General features: G+C 37.2%; 1 protein-coding gene across 2 annotated transcripts in view; it reads right to left on the bottom strand.

Moving 5' to 3' along the window:
* Nucleotides 1-22,782, bottom strand: part of LOC123322602 (pleckstrin homology domain-containing family G member 3) — a 148,671-nt gene that overhangs the window by 99,569 nt on the left and 26,320 nt on the right. The window lies entirely within an intron of this gene.

The raw sequence follows: 22,782 nt of genomic DNA on the forward strand, positions 1-22,782 counted from the left end.
TTACATTCGATAAAACCGTTAGTGTGAGAAATAACATTTCTTTATGGTTTTTCAACACCATGTGTTTCTCTTGACCTCAAGAATCTACAGTATTTTGTACGAGTCAAAGAATCACCCTGTAAAGGTAGGAAAAATTGATAAGCCTTATTATTGGTGGATCTATTCATTGAAGATTACAGAATCCCCTTTACTCAAATAGTTTCAATGACTTTTCATCATAATTTTCAAGAGCTGAGAACCCTACAAGGTGCAGCCGTTCAGAAAAATTCTCCAGTTGGGCCGAATTGACCAAAACAATTTCTCGAAGTCAAAAATCAGCAGCTCAACGATATTACACATTTAGTGCTTGCTCTGTATATTCCAACGTCAGTCCTTATCGCTTGGAACAAAATTGATGGACCAAGAACGGACTCTTGAGGAATCTCACTTCCGAAAATTTCTTCTACGAGTAGGCACTCGTAGCACGGTTTGCAACCGCTCGTCTCCTTCAAATTCAGCTTGATCAAACTCATGAGGTGCAAATTAGCACTCAGACAATAAGAAATCGCCTCAGAGAATATGATTTAAGGCCTCGTGTCGCGGCAAGAGGCCCAGCTCTTACCCCAGCCCATCGAAGGGCGCGTTTGTATTTTGCGAGAGAGCATATATATCCATTGGGAAGAGGCCGATTGGGAAAGAGTTCTCTTCACAGATGAGTCTAGATTCTGCCTCTACCATTGTGATCGACGTTCCCCTGTATACAGACGTCCACATGAAAGATATGCTCAGTGCAATTTCCTGAATACTACTGGTTTCGGGGGAGGATCGATTATGGTATGGGGTGGAATATCTTTGACTGCTCGCCCAGACCTAGTGGTCGTTGATAATGGAGCTATGAATGCTGATAAGTATATAAGGAACATTCTTGAAGAGCATGTAGTGCCATTTGCCCCATACATTGGTGAAAATTTCATTTTTATGGACGATAATGCCAGACCCCATCGTGCGCGCATCGTTCAGGAGTACCTTGAAGAGGTTGAAGTCTCTCGAATGGAATGGCCAGCAAGAAGTCCAGATCTCAATCCGATTGAGCAGGTTTGGGACAACCTCAATAGAAGGCTGAGAAGTTCAGAAAATCATCCAGCTACTCTTAATGACTTAGGAATCCAACTCGGAGAAATCTGGGAAGGATTAGATCAGAACATTTTAAGATCACTCATTCTGAGTATGAACCGTCGTTGCCGAGCTGTAATTAACGCTAGGGGTGGAAATACCAAGTATTAAATCACTTATCAGCATTTCAGTATTTTGAAAATTGTTCATTTCTCTTCTTTCACATAAGATTCGGTGAAATCCTGAATTTTTCTTCCATTTGATGTGTCTTGTTTCGTTCAAAACCTTCCCGAGATAACAGAAAAAATAAGTTATAAAGTCAATGTAGAGTTAACTTTCATAAAAATTGAGATTTTCAGAATGTGCGTTAATTTTTTTGCGCACTGTATATATAAAACAGGTCTAAGGATGTTCCACCATTTAGCTAGCAGTGACATACCTACCCGACATTCCTCGTATCGGATCCTCAGGCCGTGAATCATCCCGGAAAAAATCCGGATCGGCCATAATGAAATGGAATGGTCGTTGCAGAGGCGAAGTTCGACCCGTCCGATATCAAGTTTGCGGTAAAGTCAATTTCTCATCGTCGTCTCCGCGGATGATGGAAGGTCCGAGGAAGCAATAAAACTCCGCGTGCCTGAAATTGCTCGACTATGAATCAGGTGTTGCGAGTGGAACCCTGAGCGGAGTCGAGACCACGGGGGTATCGCCGGTCGCTGCTTTGAAATTTATGCAAAACGATCCTCTACGTCTCTCTCTCTCTCCCCCCGACCGATGACCTGCCAGATTGCGGTAGCTGCATGCGCTCGATCTCTTTTGTGGTGATAATCCGGTGGTCAAGTATCGGTAAGGACCGGTGCGCACTTGTTGTTGAAGTTACAAGGTAACTATGCCTGTTTTCCACCCTATATTCTTTGATACAGTCTTGATGGCTACCAGAATTGACCCTCCCGACAATTCAACTGGTCAACCTGATTTTTTCTCTGGAAATAATGTCGCAGTATCAAAGGAACCTCTGCAGCAAGAGCGCACCGGCACTTAGATGGAGAAGAATGGAGATTTGTTGGGTTGTTTTTTGTTGGGTACAAAGCATCACGAGGTTATGAGAGCAGTCTAGGTACCTACTGCGAATTGTCTACGCTACAAGATCGTGAGCACGAAAATATCCGCACTAGTAAAAGATGAATAAACATTTTTCAACAAGATCTCTTAACCTTTAACTATAACCACGAAGTCATAAAAGAGATTTTTGTTCTCAACAAACCTGGCCTCTAGTCCAACACAGAATTCCCTGTTATCTAGGGAACACAGTAGACCCTAATGCAACAATCATGAAATCCATCGATTTACAAGAATATAAACAATTATCAGTCAAATGGAAGTCCAGTACACTACAGGGTGTTTTCAAATGTGAGGCTTTTTTTGACTGAGGGTAGAACTCATCAAAATAAGTCGTTCAATCAAAAATTGTCTCTTTAAAATATCCAAGATGGCTGAGATACAACCCCTAGAAGTTAGACGAAATTTCATTGAATTTCAAGTACGGGAGTGCAAGGTGACACAGGCATCGCAAAAACGAAACAAAACATAAACTTATGGCTGGACAATTAATGGTTCAGTACCAAGTTCATCGGATTAGATGCATCAGGTCACTTTTGAGAGAATCATAATTGTTGTATCGTGCAATTTAGGGTGAAAAAAAGAAAACTAGAAAATCGAGGCAGTTTGTTGAAGGTGCTTAAGTCAGTTATGTTGAAAAAGTGATATGATATTTCCCCATTTCATCCCATTTTTACGACGATTGTTGGGATGTTCGAACAAGAAGATTGTGATGTCCATAGTGAAAAAAATTCGTGAATAATTTAGACGAATTTTATTGGTGAGATTTCGAACTATAATTCTATTTTTTACACTCGTGTCCTGATTATCTTCTGTCAGTTGGTATCGAAATGAGCCATCTCATAAAATCGTGTAAGTTACTAAAAAATAATGACAACAATTCGGCAATCCTAAGTTTCCATTTTCATTACCACGTAAATATCGAACGAGCCAATATGCTAAACAAAACAACATGGTCGAATCAGGAGATGAACTTTTTCCCACTGCTCTGCGATAATTCAGCTAACAAATGGTCTAGCGTCGTATTAGGATCTATTTCAATAATAAATTTTCAACAGAAAAAGAGTATGTCCCTGCTGCATCATTTTTAGAGCTAAAATAGGATAAAAAAGGTCTGAAATGTTTACGGTTTCTGATAATTTCTGAATCCTATAATGAGTAAAACAAAAAACTCGAAGAATCATCTTAAATTGAAGACGGATTTTTGTTGAAAATCCAGCTTACAGGTGCCATGGATGCTATGACCTTCAACGATTTACGATCGTGCTCTATTTTTTTTAAGTGATGATATAAATCTGCTCTGAGATCATTTTAATCCGCACTCATTACTTTGAGTTGAACTCCTACATACGACCTGAACCTCTTCTTCATTTTACAGTTATCCTCCAGTATTAAACCACCAGCGGCTGTTATGAATTTTCGTAACCAGAAGCGCGTTATGCATTCTGAATTAATTTATTAACTGAACAGGTCGATAAAGTTTACGTTGGGCAGATTCTACCATATGGAAGATGATTTAGTGCTCGACATTAACTTTTTACCATAGCAGTACAAGGAGAGACAAAAGCAGAGGAAACATGTAAAATCCTGTTGAAATTTTCAATTGAAAAAACTATTCGGAAGAAGGACTAATTGACTGACTTTCAAATGGTGAATCTGAATGAACTTTTCTACATGGCCACAATAGAGAAATGTTCTTTGATTTGACATAAAGTACATTCTATGTATCTGATTTCATGATCAGGCAATGAATTCCTTTCAGTACCATACTGTAGGTAGTCAGATGATCAATAAAATTTGATACAAAATCAGGGTTTTATCTCTCAAGGAATAATTCCAACCAAACTGTTGGGTTCGTCTTCGAGCAATAAAAATCCTTCCAAACCGACTTGGACAACCCCTTTTCCAATATCTGCCTGAAAATGTAATAACATACATCATTCTGACAGGAGCACACCTCGTCGAGTATCAAGTGGCGCATTTTTATGTGTTATGAGCATTATCCCAAGAAGTCAAGTTGCCGTTGATGATATTTATAGAGGGGCTCACCAATTAGGAAAAGGTCTGGACCAAAAGTAACGACAAGCGACAAGCATCTGTTAATGCAGTCGTGGAAGCGTTCTTTATGGCGCATTTTTCCAGAAATATACACGAAGATTGTGAATTGATCGTTTATTTTTTCGTTGGGATAATGGTCTTTCTGAGGATTGAAAATTTTCAGTAATTAAAAACTTATAACATCGTCTGTTTTGGAGTTCTTTATATTTTGACATCGCAGCATTTTTATTGAATTCGACTCTTGACATCTTAATTTAAAGTAGGTATAAATTGCCATCGCATTTATTTGAATCAATTCCAAAAATTTTGTAGTTGAACAGATTTTTTTTGTGTCATATGTATGCAGTCGATATCGTTTAGGAAGAAATTTATGTGATCAACAGAAAACTTCATAGCACTTCCACTGTATACTACGATATTTCATTTCGATAAATGTATACTTCATTCAAAGTTATTTTAGCAGTCGGTTGGCCATGAAATAATTTTCTCAAGCTTTTGTAACTAGAACGAAGTTAGGTTGGCACTCATGAAATGTCGTTAATGTCATAACGCCGTTGCCACAACTAATATCAATTTTTATAACGAAAATGCCGAAAGTAATTGAAAAAAAGAGAGAGGGGTCAGGATGATATTCTAAAATCCACAATACGTCAGACGGTAGCGAACATATTCAATGTAAGAGAATTTATATAATGTTTCATCTGAATCTAAACGACTTATATTTCAGCTGAATATTTCCACAATCAGAAAGATTGTGAATGAAGAGGATGACAAAGAATTTCCTTCTATTGGGAGACCCAAAAAAGGGGTGGCATTTGAGAATTTTATGTTTGAGTGAATTAATGCGAAAAGTTTACTACAGGATTTTCGATAAATGTCATCGGAGAATAAGTTCCCTTAAATGGATTTTTCTATTTTTCATTTGACTTGTCCTATACAATGTTAATGTACTAATAAATACCTAATTATTATTATTACATCAACGTATTAAGATGAATAGCCACAAATACGCGCAAGTTGCCCTGTTACTTGTTTATTCATGTAAAATTTTTGTTCAAAGGTGAAGTTCATCTTAACTTGAAACTTCCTTCAATTCCTTTTACTTATATTGATGCAAGATGATTTTTGTTGAAGAATTTAACATTCTTGTAATTATCTGTTAATTCCTTCGGGAGATACCCATTTCCAACTACTGCATCATATGCATTTCGTCTTCGGTTTAATATTTTTGAAATCTACAACTGATGTAACGTATTCAAACTTCAGCCAAAGAAGATAAAGAACATTAGCTCTCCTCAAGCTAGTGCATATTATGATATTATACTGATCTCTTGTATTTTCCATGCAAATAACTGGATTTGGTATGCCTTCAATCAGTTTGAATAAACTTCAATTATGTTCTTTACATATTTTCCGAAGAGATTCGACATTGTGATGAAATACGTAATAACAGAAACTTTTACGTAGAACGGGCAACATAGCGTTGATTTAAGACCCAAAAATATTTTGACAAGCTTCATAACCCCACATTTTCGTACTATACAGAGTGGAATGTTTCAAATTTCCATGGCCAACCGACTGCTAAAATAAAAGTGAATGGAGTATAGTGCTTTTTTGTGATAATTCTCTATAAATAGATGAGAGGGATATATCTAGGGTAAATAAATGGGTAGTTGGGAAAATTTTTGTCATTCGAACCAATCGAAATTCATCTTGGTATAGGTCCAGTTGTGCCTAGGGACTTAAAACACTCACAGCAAAAGCATACGATGTTACTTACTCAAACAAAGTTTTTCTGGCATGTTTTGACAGTCTTTGAGATGTGAAACTCACCTGAAACAAGGAAAAAAAATCAATGAATTAAAATAAGACAGAAAATTATGAGTAGAATTATTTCAGTTGGGAAAAAATAACGAGAAAAAGTCACGTCTCACATCAGATTCCTTTCCGTCAGTATCCTACAAATTAGCCATGCGGACTATTACCGGGAATGCATTTCAGTTGGAATTGACATAAAAAGCCGACTGTTCTCCCCATAGCACCGGCGTAAATTGCTCTTTTATTATCGGTAAATATTTACCAGGGAGGTTGTTGACATTCGCACTAAGAATAGACAGACGTGTACGTGTATAGGTACAGTGGTCAGAGAGCAGTTTCATTGATGTTGTTGGGGATTCGGTTTCAATGAACCTGCTGCTTTATGTCAGAGAACAAATATTTGAGTGTCAAGTTCAAAATTGTTGTCGAATGCAGAGATATGGAAATCGTTCTAGTTGGAATTCTGTACCATTCTTTCCGATCCGGCATTTTAAGATTTGAGTTAAGAACAATCTGTTGCATCTAGATGGATGAAATTCTCGTATTTATTAGTAGAAGAGTTGATCTTTCAGAATAAGCATCACATTGCCATCTACGCTTGATTTTATTGAGAAATAAACGACTCGAAAGCTGACCTTCGAAAAATCCTGAAAAAGCTGGGTTCAGTTAAAAATTCGTCAAGACCGAACGGTTGCGCTGAGATGGATGAAGTTCTCAAATTTACTACTAGAAGGGTTGCTCTTTCACAATATGTATCACATTGCCATCTACGCTTAATTTTATTGAGAAATAAACAACTCGAAAGCTGACGTTCGAAAAATCCTGAAAAATATGGGTTCAGTTAAAAATTCGTCAAGACCCAACGGTTGCGCCGAAATGGATGAAATTCTCAGATTTATTACTAGAAGAGTCGCTCTTTCAGAATATGTATCACATTTCTATCTACGGTTACTTTTATTGAGAGACAAACGTCTCGAAATCTGACCTTCAAAAAATCCTGAAAAAGAAGGGTTCAGTTAAAAATTCGTCAAGACCGAACGGTTGCGCCGAGATGGATGAAATTCTCAAATTTATTACTAGAAGAGTTGCTCTTTCAGAATATGTATCACATTTCCATCTACGGTTACTTTTATTGAGAGATAAACGACTCGAAAGCTGACCTTCGAAAAATCCTGAGAAGATGGGTTCAGTTAAAAATTTGTCAAGACCGAACGGTTGCGCCGAAATGGATGAAATTCTCAGATCTATTACTAGAAGAGTTGATCTTTCAGAATAAGCATCACATTTCCATCTACGGTTACTATTATTGATAGATAAAACGCTCGCAAGCTGATCTTCGAAAAATCCTGAAAAAGATGGGTTCAGATAAAAATTCGTCAAGACCGAACGGTTGCGCGGAGATGGATGAAAATCTCAGATTTTCAACTAGAAGAGTTGCTCTTTCAGAATATGTACCACAGTGTCATCTATTTCTATCTATTCTATCTATTTCTATCTATTTTATTCAAATACAAGTAGGTAAATTAACCTTCATGCACAGAATATCAATTCGTCAAATATCCATAGCCAACTCGTCGTCTTCATCGCCAATTTGAGACGAAACGCCGGTTTCTAATGCGTTTATCTTGTAACGCAACATGAATAAAATGTTATTTCAGCGACGTACGCGCATTTCTCTAATGGTTCCCGATATCGCATACGTACCAGATTAACGACGTTTTCAGATTAATTGCTTTTTTGCCTTGCATTATTTATTCATCTCGTTCGTTATAAAACGCAGACGACCGTTGAATTTTTACTTTCTTCGCTATCTGATGGCGCCACAGTTAGATATTCGTCGTTTATGTCTCGCAATACTTTTCATATTTGGCTTGTTTACTGGATATCCGAACGGATGGCGCCGTGCAATGTCTCTCTCGTCCGACCAGAAAAAAACTTTCTTCTTATTCTCCAAAACGATATAAAACCGTTATTAACTACTTCGGCGGTTATACGGGCTTGTTACACGCCTTTTCATATTTTGAGAAATTCTTATTCCGAAAAAAATCACCACGAATCAGAAGCTGCAGGATTTTACGCCTGTGGAAATTGAAAAAACGATTTTTGAGTTATTACGAGAATGTATTGATATCTAGTTAGCCTATGCCATGCATAAAAAAATATTGCGTTAACATAGCAACGAACAATAATTCATAAGAACTGTCAGTGTGAAGTTTGAGGTCAAAAAAGTAAACCAGAGTTACTCAATAAATTAAAAGAAAGAAGATGTCCACCGAAATTGTGAAAACCGAAATATTGGAGTATGCAGCCATCATCAAATACCTTCATTTAAGAAGGTCAAGAGTTAAGCAGATTTACGAAGATATGCTTAATACCCTTTGTGATCAATGCCCTTCGTATGCGACCGTGGAAAATTGGACTGCAACCTTCAAAGATGTAAATTTTCCATTGAACATGATGACCACTTGGGAAGGCCAGTTTCTGTGTAAATCCCCGAAAATATTTATACAGTTCATGATGTGATTTTATTAGACCGTCGAATTGGGCTAAAACCTAAAACGGATATCTGAAGCACTGAATATTTCATACGAACGCGTTCATCATATAGTTCACGTCAATTTGGACATGAGAAAAACTGCTGCGAAATGGATCCCCAAATGTTTGAATGTTGACCAAAATCGTGGAAGGGTAGAAGCATCGCGGTCGATGTGTGCTCGATTTGAAAGCGATGGCAACTTCTTGAACCGAATTGTTACTATGAGAGTTAGGTACATTTCTACGATCCAGAAACAAAGCAACAATCGATGGAATGGCGAAACTCTGGTTTTCCAAGACCTAAGAAGTTTCGTGTTCAAAAATCTGCTGGAAAAGTTCTTGCTTCAGTTCTTTGGGATTGCCAAGGAGTAATCATGATTAATTTTTTGGATAAGGGTAGAACAATAACCGGAGATTACTATTCGACATTACTGACCACTATACGGGAAAAAATTGAGGAGAAAAGATCCGGAAAGCTATCCAAAGGACTTGTGTTTTGCAGGACAACGCCCCTGCACACAAATCTCATGTTGCCATGCAAAAATTCGTGATTTAGGGTTTCATTTACTAGAACACCCCCCTTATTCACCAGATTTGGCTCCATCCGACTATCATCTCTTTCCTCAACTGGAAAAAAGTTTAAAAGGTCGTAAATTTTCTTCCAACGAGGAGGTAATAAAAGCTGTGGAGATCCGGTTTGAAGAGCAAGAAGAAACATTTTTTTTGAAGGGTCTAGAGACGTTGCAGGTTCGCTGTGATAAAGGTATCCAATTAAAAGGAGAAAACTTTGAGTAATTCAATATTTTGACATTGAAATTTAGTTTGGTTCTTTAGTAGGCTAAGAATTTTTCAATATATCCTCGTAGTTATCTTTCAGAAAAATCTACAGTTTTGCAATTTTGTTGCTCATCCTCAGAGTTGTTTCTCGAGAGAAAGTGACATAAAACATAAACTCTACATCAGCTCACATTTCGCCCATGTCTTTTCCCTCCTCCATCTCTCGCCGGCCTCATTTACGGCTCAGATCCATCCAGATATAAATATCCCGGAGACACTCGGAATAATATTACATAATTCTATCGGTTCCGGAAACATTATAATTGGCTCGTTTTCTTGCGATATTCTCGTGCAGGTGAAACGGCCTCGTTAGCCGGGACACAGCGTGCTAACTGAAGCGCCATTTTGCATCGACGGTACAGTGTGATACATTATCGACGACCGATCTGAAAGACCCGCGTGGCGTTTGAAGGAACAGTCTATCGGGAAAGAGACGCTATCGATGGAGAATGTGATGTGAAATTGTCGCTCTAGGGTGGCAAAACTGAGATTATATCTTGATTTTGTCGCATTGCGGTTTGAGGTCATCGCAGAATATATTAATTGGAGATTCTATGCTCGAAGGGGAATGAACTGAAGATGCATAGGATATAACTGATGAATCCTGTTGATCGAAACAGAGAAGTGTTTGACAACATTCATCTATAAGAGCTAGAAGAAAACGGATGACACATTTCCGAGCTCTTTTTCAGAGAAACAAAGAATGGTGAAAACCGTAGCCTCCTACGACTCTTAGTTTTCGAGATATTAGCAAAAAATGAAATTTTGACGATTTCGAAAAGTTCTCTCTTAACTTTTTTGTCTTTGACGTTACAGATCTGAAATTTGAACCTTCTACAGGCACTTTCTTATGTAGAATCCACTGATGAAAGGTTTTTTCCAATTCAAAAATAACAAAGTCATTAAAAGTTCGCATTTGAAAAAATTAAATCAGCCTAATGTTTCGAACTGAGAAAATATTTTGAGCTCGTCAGTAGATTCTACGTGAAAAAGCGCCTGTGGAAGTTCAAAGTTTCAGATATGTAACTATAAAAACCAAAACCATAGAAATATTGACAAAATAGGTATTTGACCATTTTCTATTATTTATATTTATACAAACCATATGATGTTATATATTTTTGAAATTAGTGAAAATTGAGCTTTGAAAAAATTACATAGAAATTTAGTGTTCCCATTTAAAAAAACATAACTTTGGGTCATAGCTTCGTAATTAAAAATCCTGCGAAAAAGGCAAGCACGCCACTGGATTCTACTCAAAAAAGTGCCTGAATAATGATTTCATTTCAGAGCTCTATCATCGGTATTAGCGGAGATATAAATTTATTTCGAAATATCCATTTTTCCAATTTTCGCTTATAACTCGAAAACAAAAGGAGGTGGCCAAAAATGGCCACTACTTTTGTTAGTTTCTCAGAAAAAGAGAACGAGAATGGGGTATCAGATTTTGTCTTTCTCCACTGGTGTAAAAGCTGTAGTGCTAAAACATCGAAATTTGCCCACCCTGTACAATTTAAGTGACAGAAATTATAGCATCCATTTTTTTTCGTCCTTCATCAAGTCCGGAAATAAATGAACATATTCTCCAAAATCCTTCCTTTTTTACATATGTCATGTATCCACATTCGTCTACGATTCCTTCGCTTTTGAAACTCTTCTTCCTCCAGAACAAACGCTAGTTCCTCACCGCTTGAAGACATTCGCAACTAATCTATTCCTCCGGCGATTCCGATGTTATATGTGCGATACCTTCATAAAAATTCCGCCGCTGCCGTGCCGTTCCTTCCATGCCGTCCGTCCGATGCCGTTGTATGTGCGCTTACCTTTATCTGGACACTTGCAACCACAATTTTACAGTCGGCCATAATTGTCGCATATGGTCAGGACGGGTCGTATTTTTTCCAATTTATGGTCCGTAGGTGGCTGTGAACGGGTAGATTTTTGTCTGGGTATTTCTGGTCAGGTTTCGAGACCGCGTGTGGGAGCGCAGACTAAACATCCCACTTTTAATGCTAATTCTTTCTTAATCAGCTCCTACAATCCACGTAATGTGGTATTTATGTCGGTGTATGGTGCTCGATCAACGAGTCTGTGTTCACACCAGTTATGGGTTGAGATTTTGAAGAATATTCGAGTAAAGTTTATTGGTACACCCAGTTCTATTAAGGTCTCGAACTTATTTGGAACCGAACCAGTTCCAGATCATCCTAGTTCCGAACTGATTTCGAAATGTCAGTTCAAATGTCATCTTTCAATAAGACATTTCAGATTGACGTCGAGCTGAGGAACAAACGAACCATCTATGACATTTAGAATAACAAATTATATATTCTAGGAGTCAATAATGTCAATAACAATAGGTTCTTCATCATACCGCACATTTATGTCACCACGGAGGAATAAATAATATTCACTGAACGGGGTTCTATCAGAAAATTGAAAAGAATTTATAAGAACCAACCGATTCGTCCAAAAACTATGTTATATGGGTCATCTTTATCAAGAATTAAAAAATCGGATATTTGGTTCAAAAGTTATAAGTACAAACAAACATACAGACTTTTACATAAAATATAAGGGAGATAAAAACAAAAAGATTTGGGAAATATGAAGGTCAGTGAAATAAGAAGGTGCAACTTTTTTGTGATTACCTATATACTCGGAAAAGAGACACAAAATTCAGTACCATCTGATGGAAATCGAAAGAAATTCGACATGATTGTACGTTTCCATTTTATTTAATCCAAGAATTAGTTTGTGTTCAAGGAAAACAAAACATGATTATGAATAAACTCTTGAAAACTTAAGAATCGAAATTATGAACCAATAAAATATGTATGCAACTATAAATACAAGAAGAGATTGAAAACTTAAGAATCGAAATTATGAACCAATAAAATATGTATGCAACTATAAATACAAGAAGAGACCATTTGTAAACAAAAATTACAACAAAAATATATCAACAAATTTTAATCAATAGATCAGCCAGAATAATAACGTTTTTTTGATATTTGACAGTTTATGCTGAACTTTGTTTTTCAACTCTAGGATTTATTTACTCTTTTCTGATTTATTTATTGTTAGCAATGTTCTTCATGGGTTGGATTTACGTGAGACACCTCAAGCAGTCTTTGTGTTCAAATAAGGACCCCATTCAATATGAATGAGATGTGAATGAAAATGAGAAATTTAAATTCATTGCGATTATATAAAAAAAATAGAGCGATTATTATAATAATTATTGGATGCAAAAGTTAGCCAAAGCGACATAAGGTTTGCCCTGCTGGTGATGACGGAACGCCACTGGGTACTCAGTACCGAATACCATAATGCTACGTGCTAACCGACTGTTAGTTCTCTGTTCGTCAAAAATATTTCACTAATCTGAAGGAAGTGTTGAGTATTATCTTTGAGTATTCATTTTGAGTTAATACTCGACGGTATATTATGAAGAACTTCCCTTGCCTTTTTTTCGCAAACATATTGATATTATTTTTGGTTCTTCAATTGGAAAATTTAATATTTATGTGAAACGAAAATGGAAAAAGTTATAATAAAAAATTTTCAGTCAGATTCGAAACAATTATAATAAGTTTATCCTGAATTAAATGGTTCTAAATTGTTATTGTCTTCATTTTACTACTCCAGAGATGGCACAATATTGATACTGACTCTCGTAGTACATTTTGCATAATACCAGATACTTCGCGGCGATTTTAAGAATATATGCATGCAAGAAGTATGGGTCAATCGGTTGGCACGCCCCATTAAGGTATTTACAGTACTTACTCATGGTACTAGGTGGAGGGACTCGCCATAATAACTTGGCAAACCTTTAATGGCGCTTTGGCTAACTTTTTTGTTTGTTATATACAGAATGAGTCTCTGGCTTGTACAGATATTTTAATAGTAGATTCTTAAGATCAAAAGAAACACTTTTTTCCTTTACCATTTCTTCCGACTCGTCTTTTTTCAAAAGATACAGGCATTTGACTTTCGAAAAATTGCCAAAAAAATGGGGTCAGTTAAAACTCCCTGAAGACCGAACGGTTGTGCCGAGATGAATAAAATTCTCAGATTTATTACTAGAAGAGTTGCTCTTTCAGAATATGTATCACAATTAGATCTACGATATTTTTCCTGGAAGAAAAACTCGACTCGAAAGTTGACGAAAAATTCCCAAAAATATTGTGTAAAATACTTTACTCGAAAATGCGGCGAAAGAAGAAAAAAGTCCGACTCACCTTGAAAACCGCTTGCGCGCATCTCCGTCAAAATCACAGAAACGGAACAGATCCTTGACACTAACCTTTCCTCTAAACATCGAACTGCCAAAGTGCAGTGACTCCGACTGAGTCTTGTAGAAAAGACTTTAAGGAAAACAATGTTACGTTATTCCTAATACGGCTCGCGAGTGGAGACCAGAAGAGTTTTATGGCCGGCAGCATCCCATCCGTGGCGTCTGCAGCTTTTTATCGATTCCGTATCACTCAGACGGAAAGATGACAAAGTTCAAATCGGAAATTCTATGGACGATGTCCTATGACTTGTCCATCCATCCTGTGGGTGTATTTTAGGAGAAAACGTGAAGAAAATGAAATGAAGGAAAACACAGGATATACTATCTTAGACTCGTACAACAAAAGATCCTTGAAATCAAAAGAAACACTTTTCTCCTATACCATTTTTTCCGATTCGGTCCTGAAAAAATCATATAGCCATTTTAAGTTTTCATAATGAGCTGTGCCACCCCTGGAGAGACAAAATTCCCTTCAGAATAACTGGCTAAATCTGTGACACTCACATCTATGGATCTTTTAAACAGAGTTGCATTCGGTCAAAGTAACCAATTTTTCTAATATCACAGATACTTCAAATTACTCGAAAACGGCGCATTATACGAGAAAATATCAAGAATACTATTATTTTACAAAACGTTCAAATATTCATTAGATAGCGTGCAACTTAGTTTCAAGAGTTGGTTTGGTATTTTTATGATACGTAATGGTCATAATGAGAAAACCGCAAGAGCTGGGTGATAACTTGTGATTAATCAAATAAATGAAAAACTACATTTCGAAATTCATTTCATTCGATAAAACCATTTGTGAGATAGAACTAAAAATTTTTTTATGGATATTCGACAGCCTGTATCTTTTAAACAGAGCCGATGCGGAAAAAATGGTAAAGAAAAAAAGTGTTTCTTTTGACCTCAAGAATCTACTTTTGAAAATTTTTCCACGAGTCAAAGACTTACCTTTTATTTTTGTGATGATTATCTCTTATTTCAGCTGACCTCTAACCGTAATCCATAACAACGGAATAAATCTCAATAGAAATAGTGCATTTTTCACTTTCATAAGACCATATATTTCTTTAATACTCGACATACTGATGAATGATACAGCGGGTTTCATAAAACTTTGATTGTCCGATCAACGATTTGACAGTCACTCGATTTATAATACGAAATCACTGAAACCTTTTCATTTCTGAACATATTGAAGAAGTAGCAATTGAGAATACATAATTGAATGGTCGTATTAACATCATAATTTGATGCGAAAAGGATATTCTGAATGATCATGACTGAATTATCGATTGAAACAAATTGACGTCTATTCGTCAATCAAGCGTTGATTCCCCGATCAAGCTTTATGAAACCGGGGTAAATCTGCAAAATGAAATCAGTGTAGTCTGTGTAGTTTTTCTCCTGTATACCGGTTGATCGATTAAGTGTTCATAGACTTTGATCGAACTTGTCAATCCAAAAACTTGAAGGATGTTCTGGCACTTGAGAATGGGTAACTTCTACTTTGGGTAATTTCTTCTGAAAGAATTGTCCTGCAAAGCGGACGAGTAGATGAAAAAGAAACTTCGATATTTAGGGATAAAACTCGATATAGGGCATAAAATACATAAAACAAAGAAGTTTCTCATGAATAAATCGAACATCCAAAGATAACCGACCGAAGTCAACCTTCCCAGATATAAACTAGACCAATTTGTCTAAGCCTCGTCCAAATTCCACCAGACGTATTATCTGAATGAAGACTAATGAGATGTTTAGATGCTATCTTCCGAACGGAACCTTCCTAACCGCACAAAGTGTGGGGTATTTAAATATTGGGTTTTAGTTTAACGTTACATTTTCGAACTACTCACACAAAAACGAGACCTGCTGTTTGAACACCGGTCCGATTCGCCCATTTGACAAATGGATTTCTTCCATTTTCGGCATCGGTGTCCGGATTCGTTGCAACACTTTTCGAAGGCTAGTTTGACCACGTACTTGAACTTATAGTCTCGTTACGAGACGGTGTAAACACCAGATTCTGCCTTCGAGACAGCTGTGCAAGCCTATGAGCTTACGGGACAGATTTAGACGGCCGTCTAAATATAAATGAGGTCGGTTTGCCTCCCTGAAGATGTAGAAATACATCCTTTGGAATCAGGAATGCTCCATCAGTTATTCAACATTGAATACATTAACCTGTATATCGTAATTTTGTATGGAAACCATTTTTTCAGAAACAGTTACTAGCAAATTCAACAATGATTTCTTCCAAAGTGTGAAAGGCATTTCTTTCATTGAGTTAGATCGCAAGAATCCAAAGAATTAACACCATCAATAACACTTGGTTTTATTTGGGAACAAATTATGAAGCCTCTGCCACCAATTTTCAACATTGTTGGTTTGTGTTCTCTTCTTTGGTCGACCATTTCCTTTTTTCTTTGAACGCTATCTGCTTCAGGGAAAACGCTAACAATATGTGGGTAAAATTCGTTGTCTACTGAGGGGATCTCGAGAACTATAAGAGCTAGAAGAAAACGAATGACACATTTTCAAGCTCTTTATCAGAGAAACAAAGAATGGTTAAAACCGTAGGCTCCTGCTGTTCTTCGTTTTTGAGTTATTAGCAAAATTCAGATTTGACGATTTCGAAAAGTTCTCATAACTTTTTTGTTTTTGTTAGTTGCAGATCTGAAACTTGAACCGACTGACTGATTCTGAAAAAATCCTTTCCTAAAAATTCGAAATTGAATCACGTTTTTTTTTGTAGCTTCTGTGATACAAGAAATGTGTGAAATCTTACGTAGACGAGTGTTCACTCAGGTTAATTTCTCTTTCCATTTCCGATAAAATTATCACCGAATTTCCGAACAAAATCTTGTGAAACTGGTGGAATTTAGTGTCCTAAATTAGATGACCTATACTTATTTATAGCATATCGAGGAAGGATGTTATTTTCTATGTTGCATAATGATGCTGGAATAAGGATGTTCATTTGATTAATTAAACTACGCGCACAACTCATAACATATCAGCGAAAAGCAGCAAGTATTCCTTACCTGAAAAAAAGACATAAAATCGATATTATGTTTGGAAATATTGATGCTAGAGAATTTGGTAAAAAATGCGATGTGTTACAATTACACAAACTTTTTCAACGAATCTGTTTGAACTGAAGACGTGACATCCTTTCTAGAAGAAAGATTGTTTTAGAGGGAGGGTAAAAGGAAACCATCCAGTCTCACCTATATTTCCTACGGAAGCTGCGATCACCTGCTAACTGTGTTTTTTTTTAAGATATCTATCACAATCTAGAGAACGGCTGTATACCATCTCGACTTACACAGGTTCATTACATTGTAATGTATATTACAAATTTCAACGAGGAAATATTATGTTGCCCTTCGGTCATTGGAAAGTGTCAGAGAAATGAATCAAACGTACAATGGGTTTCTTGATTACTGGCATTAGGATCCTTTCGCAGTCTATTAGTGTTGGATTGACAGCTTGACCTTACCGCAGTTGATCAATTTATGCATATACTGTGAGTAATTCATGATACAAACGAGGATATACTGAAAAATTCTTAGCCTACTGTAGAGCCAAACAAAATTTCAATGTCAAAATATTTTATTACTCAAGATATTCTCCTCTTAATTGGATACATTTATTACAGCGAACCTGCAAAGTCTCTAGACCTTTAAAAAAAAATGTTTCTTCTTGCTCTGCAAACCAGACCTCCCCAGCTTTTATTATCTCCTCGTTGGAAGAAAATTTACGACGTTTAAATTTTTTTTCAGTTGAAGAAAGAGATGATAATCGGATGGAGCCAAATCTGGTGGATAAAGAGGGTGTTCCAGTATTTCAAACCCTAAATCACGAATTTTTTGCATGACAACATGAGACTTGTGCGCCATTCCATCGATTGTTGCTTTGTTTCTGGATCGTAGAAATGTACCCAAGTCTCATCCATAGTAACAATTCGGTTTAAGAAGTCTACATCGTTTTCAAATCGAGCACAGATCGAACGCGATGCTTCTACCCTTGCACGCTTTTGGTCAACATTCAAACATTTGGGTATCCATTTTACAACAATTCTTCTTTTGTCCAAATTGACGTGAACTATATGATGAAGGCGTTTGTATGAAATATTCAGTGCTTCAGATATCCGTTTTAGTCCAATTCGATAATCCAATAGTCTGATAAAATCATGTCATGAACTGCATCTATATCTTCGGGGACTGGCACAGAAACTGGCCTTCCCGATCGGTCATCATCTTCAATGGAAAATTTACCTCTTTTGAAGCTTTCAGTCCAATTTTTCACGAAATTTCATTGATCTTCGGTCTTGAGGAAGTTTTAACTGACCCCATCTTTTTGGGAATTTTCGCTGGTCAACTTTCGAGTAGTTTTTCTTCCACAAAAATTATCGCAGATCTAAATGTGATAGATATTCTGAAAAAGCCACTCTTCTAGTAATAAATCTGAGAATTTGATCAATTTCGGCACAACCGTTCCATTTTTAGGAAGTTTTAACCGACCCCTGCTTCTGGGAATTTTTCGATGGTTAACTTTCGAGTAGTTTTTCTTTCAGGAAGATCTTCGCAGATCTAAATGTGATACATATTCTGAAAGAGCAACTCTTCTAGTAATAAATCTGAGAATTTCATCCATATCGGCACAACCGTTCGGTCTTGAGGAAGTTTTAACTGACTCCATCTTTTTGGGAAATTTTCGATGGTCAACTTTCGAGTAGTTTTTTTCTTTTTTTCCAGGAAAATTATCGCAGATCTAAATGTGATCTCTTTGCGACATAAATCATGAAACAGATCCGAGTAATTTCGTTTCTCTGTCGGAAAGACAATTTCACCGTTTAAATCGGACAATCCATCTGATTTGAATACGGCACAGAGCAATCTTATCCTCGTTGAAATCGTAACCCGATGGCGCCAATTATCCATTAACTCAAATGGTACTTCCACGCTGTGAGCCTTTTCATTACCGGAAACCACATATCTTCAAGTTATTTTCCAATTTCAGCAATCAACGGTTTTTGCGTAGTATCCACGATTTGTTGTATCTAAACGCATATTAGATCATCTATCTCATTTGAATGGTCATGTCGCTTTGTGGAATGAAACCTTTCGGAATTAGGTATCTCTTTCTTTCATGATTTCTCCGAGGACTGTTCTCTGCTGGAACAATCACCAACAGGAACTCCACATATCTATCTCTTCGTCAGTTTCAGAAACTTTCTGGCCTTTGTGGAAATGTAATGAGGAGATGTTGGAGCATAGGGACTCATTGCATTTTCAGTATTTTGCAGGAATTTCTCTGGAACAGTCACAATCACTGGCTATTTTTCTGGAAAGAAGCTGGGATTTTTCGCTCAAAACTTAACAATAAACACACAGGTCACACGTTCGCACGGTATGGCGTATTTCAATTACTCGTAATTGAAAACTCAAAGGTGAAAAATTTGAATGTTGACTGAATAATAACGAAACAGACATAACGCAATATTCTCTTCATTTTGGAACGGTCGCGTATATTGAGGCTGTTCAACCCGAGTTCATGTACGAGATCCGATAAGAGCGTTGGACCAAAAACAGTAAAAGTTGAATAATATCTGATATATCGCAGAAATAGCTTCTCTTCTTACATAACTGGCTAGCCATGGGTGAATTTTCAATGAGGAGATTCGAACGTTCCTATCGGACTTCCTGGTCTTGATCCTCTTTCGAGATTGCTAGTCTCAATAACGATTTCGAAGTTAGTGTGAAGAGGAAGAAGGAAACAACAACAATTAAAGTTAATATCATTATTCATCAGTAAACCGTAGGAAGGAATAGGAATTTTATCGTTCCGTTTGATGAATGACTTAGTTCGAATACGCTAGGAAGTTACAAAGAAATTCCACCTACTCGTGGCTGTCGCTCTCCTCGATTATCTTTGCGAATAATTGATTGATCCGATTTCATTTTTTTAAACGAACACGAAAATAATTATTCATGTACCAAGGACGATGTGCATATTACATTTTTTCGTCGACCTCGTATACTTTCATGAAAGTATAATAAGTACTGCCCATTTGCTAGCCTGAGCTACGTCGCCGTAGTTGCCAATTCCCTCAGCTCTGTGGTAGTGTTTCTGAAATACACAAAGATAGGATCACGTGAAAATTCTTAAAAACCGGAGGATTACATTGAAGTAGATGAAATTTCGGGATTTATTGCAAGAGGAGTTTCTCTTTCAAAATATGAATCACGTTTCCATCTACGGTTATGTTTATTGAGAGAAAAACGGCTCGAGAAAAATCCTAAAAAAGATGGGTCAGTTAAAAATTCGTCAAAACCGAACGGATGCTCCGAGATGGATGGAATTGTCAGATTCATTACTAGAAGAGTTGCTCTTTCAGAATATGCATCACATTTAGATCTGCGATAATTTTCCTGGAAGAAAAACTACTCGAAAGTTGACCATCGGAAAATTCACAAGAAGATGGGGTCTGTTAAAACTTCCTCAAGACCGAACGATTGTGTCGAAATGCATGAAATTGTCAGATTTACTACTAGAAGAGTTGCTCTTTCAGAATATGTATCACATTTAAATCTGCCATAATTTTCCTGGAAGAAAAACCACTCGAAGTTTGACCATCGAAAAATTCCCAAAAAGATGGGGTCAGTTAAAACTTCCTCAAGACCGAACGGTTTTGCCGAAATGGATGAAATTCTCAGATTTATTACTAGAGGAGTTGCTTTGTTAGACTATGTATGTATCACTCGAAAAAACTTGATTGTTATAAATATGTAATAGACATAAGGACCTCCAACAAACCGATCGCCGATCAAGTTATGCCCACGCGACGAGTTGCCACTGAACCAATAATTTTCAAGGCGATATTCAATGAATGCAGTAATCATCGTACATGGATGTTTACACTCCTCCGCATGCAAGCAAGCATCTTCCCCCTTTAATGACAACAGAACGCAACCTCAGCCTACACGGGCAATCAAAAATGATCAAACGACGCATCTATTAGAATCCGTGCCGTTTTGCACGAGTTCAAACTCGAGTTGCCCTGATGCGAAACTGGCCTATGAGCAATTTGAATTTAAACGCCGGTCGTGATAGTCGGCAAATCCACGTCATTATGGCATGTCGCCATTGATGGATCGGCTCAGTGGACACGGAGAAATTCAAAATTCGAATGGATCCAAGAGCTGCTGATTTCAAAATGTCTTTTTACATTATGCTGGTGTTCCACAGGGTTCAGTGTTTGTACCAGCATTATAAAGGGTGGTTTCAAAGGTGGGGCTTTATTTTTGACAGAAGGTAGAGGTCATCAAAGTAAGTCTTTCAACCAAAAATTGTCCATATAAAATATCTAAGATGACTGAGATTCGTGAATAATTTAGACGAATTTTATTGGTGAGATTTTGAAGTATTATTCTATTTTTTACACTTGTGTCCTAAGTCTCTTCTGTCAGTTGGTATCGAAATGAGCCATTTCATAAAATCGTGTAAGTTACAAAAAATAATGAGAACAATTCGTCAATCCTAAGTTTCCATTTTCATTACCACGTAAATATCGAACACGCCAATATCCTAAACGAAACCACATGGACGAATCAGGAGAGAAGTTTTTTCTCACTGCTATGCGACAATTCAGCTAACAAACAGTCTATGGTCGTAATAGCATCTTTACTGCGCAAAAAAATTAACGCACATTATGGAAATCTCAAATTTATTCTACAACTGATGGTGTCCTCAATGATAATTGTTTTTATCAGAATTCTGCATGCATACGTTATCCACTTTCAACGGTTTTCTTCAATACAGATGTTTTTTCCCAGCAGGAATAAAAAAAGATGATATTATCAGATTTTGAATGTATTGGCTCCATTCTAAGATCAGTTGTTCTCGATCAATTCTAGTGATCAATAGTTTTTCTTTCGTTTGATTTTCTACACTCGATTGCTATGCAACGCGAAACACGCAATTTGACCCAAGAGGAATGTGCCCAAGCGGTAGTTTTGCGGGAAGAAGGGTGGACATACACAAGAATTGCAGAAAAGTTTGGAGTTTCCCATACAAGTGTATCCAGAATGTTGCAGCGATTCAGGGAGACAAGTATGAATGGCCGAAGACCAGGACAAGGTAGACCACGGGTAACAACTGCCATTCAAAAACGTTATTTGAGAGTTTCTTCGTTGAGACAACGGTTTGCAACCGCTCGCCCCATTCAAATTCAGCTTGAGCAACCTCATGAAGTGCAAATTAGCACTCAGACAATAAGAAATCGCCTCAGAGAATATGATTTAAGGCCTCGTGTCGCGGCAAGAAGCCCAGCTCTTACCCCAGCCCATCGAAGAGCCCTTTTGGATTTTGCGAGAGAGCATATCCATTGGGAAGAGGCCGATTGGGAAAGAGTTCTCTTCACAGATCAGTCTAGATTCTGCCTCTACCATTGTGATCGACGTTCCCTTGTATACAGACGTCCACATGAAAGATGTGCTCAGTGCAATTTCTTGAATTATACTGGTTTCGGGGAAGGATCGATTATGGTATGGGGTGGAATATCTTTGACTGCTCGCACATACCTAGTGGTCGTTGATAATGGAGCTATGAATGCTGATAAGTATATAAGGAACATTCTTGAAGAGCATGTAGTGCCATTTGCCCCATACATTGGTGAAAATTTCCTTTTTATGGACGATAATGCCAGACCTCATCGTGCGCGCATCGTTCAGGAGTACCTTGAAGAGGTTGAAGTCTCTCGAATGGAATGGCCAGCACGAAGTCCAGATCTCAATCCGATTGAGCAGGTTTGGGACAACCTCAATAGAAGGCTGAGAAGTTCAGAAAATCATCCAGCTACTCTTAATAACTTAGGAATCCAAGTCGGAGAAATCTGGGAAAGATTAGATGAGAACATTTTAAGATCACTCATTTTGAGTATGAACCGTCGTTGCCGAGCAGTAATTAAAGCAAGGGGTGGAAATACCAAGTATTAAATCACTTAT

Source organism: Coccinella septempunctata, chromosome 1, assembly GCF_907165205.1.
Source record: "Coccinella septempunctata chromosome 1, icCocSept1.1, whole genome shotgun sequence".
In the NCBI taxonomy this organism is placed as follows: Eukaryota; Metazoa; Arthropoda; class Insecta; order Coleoptera; family Coccinellidae; genus Coccinella; species Coccinella septempunctata.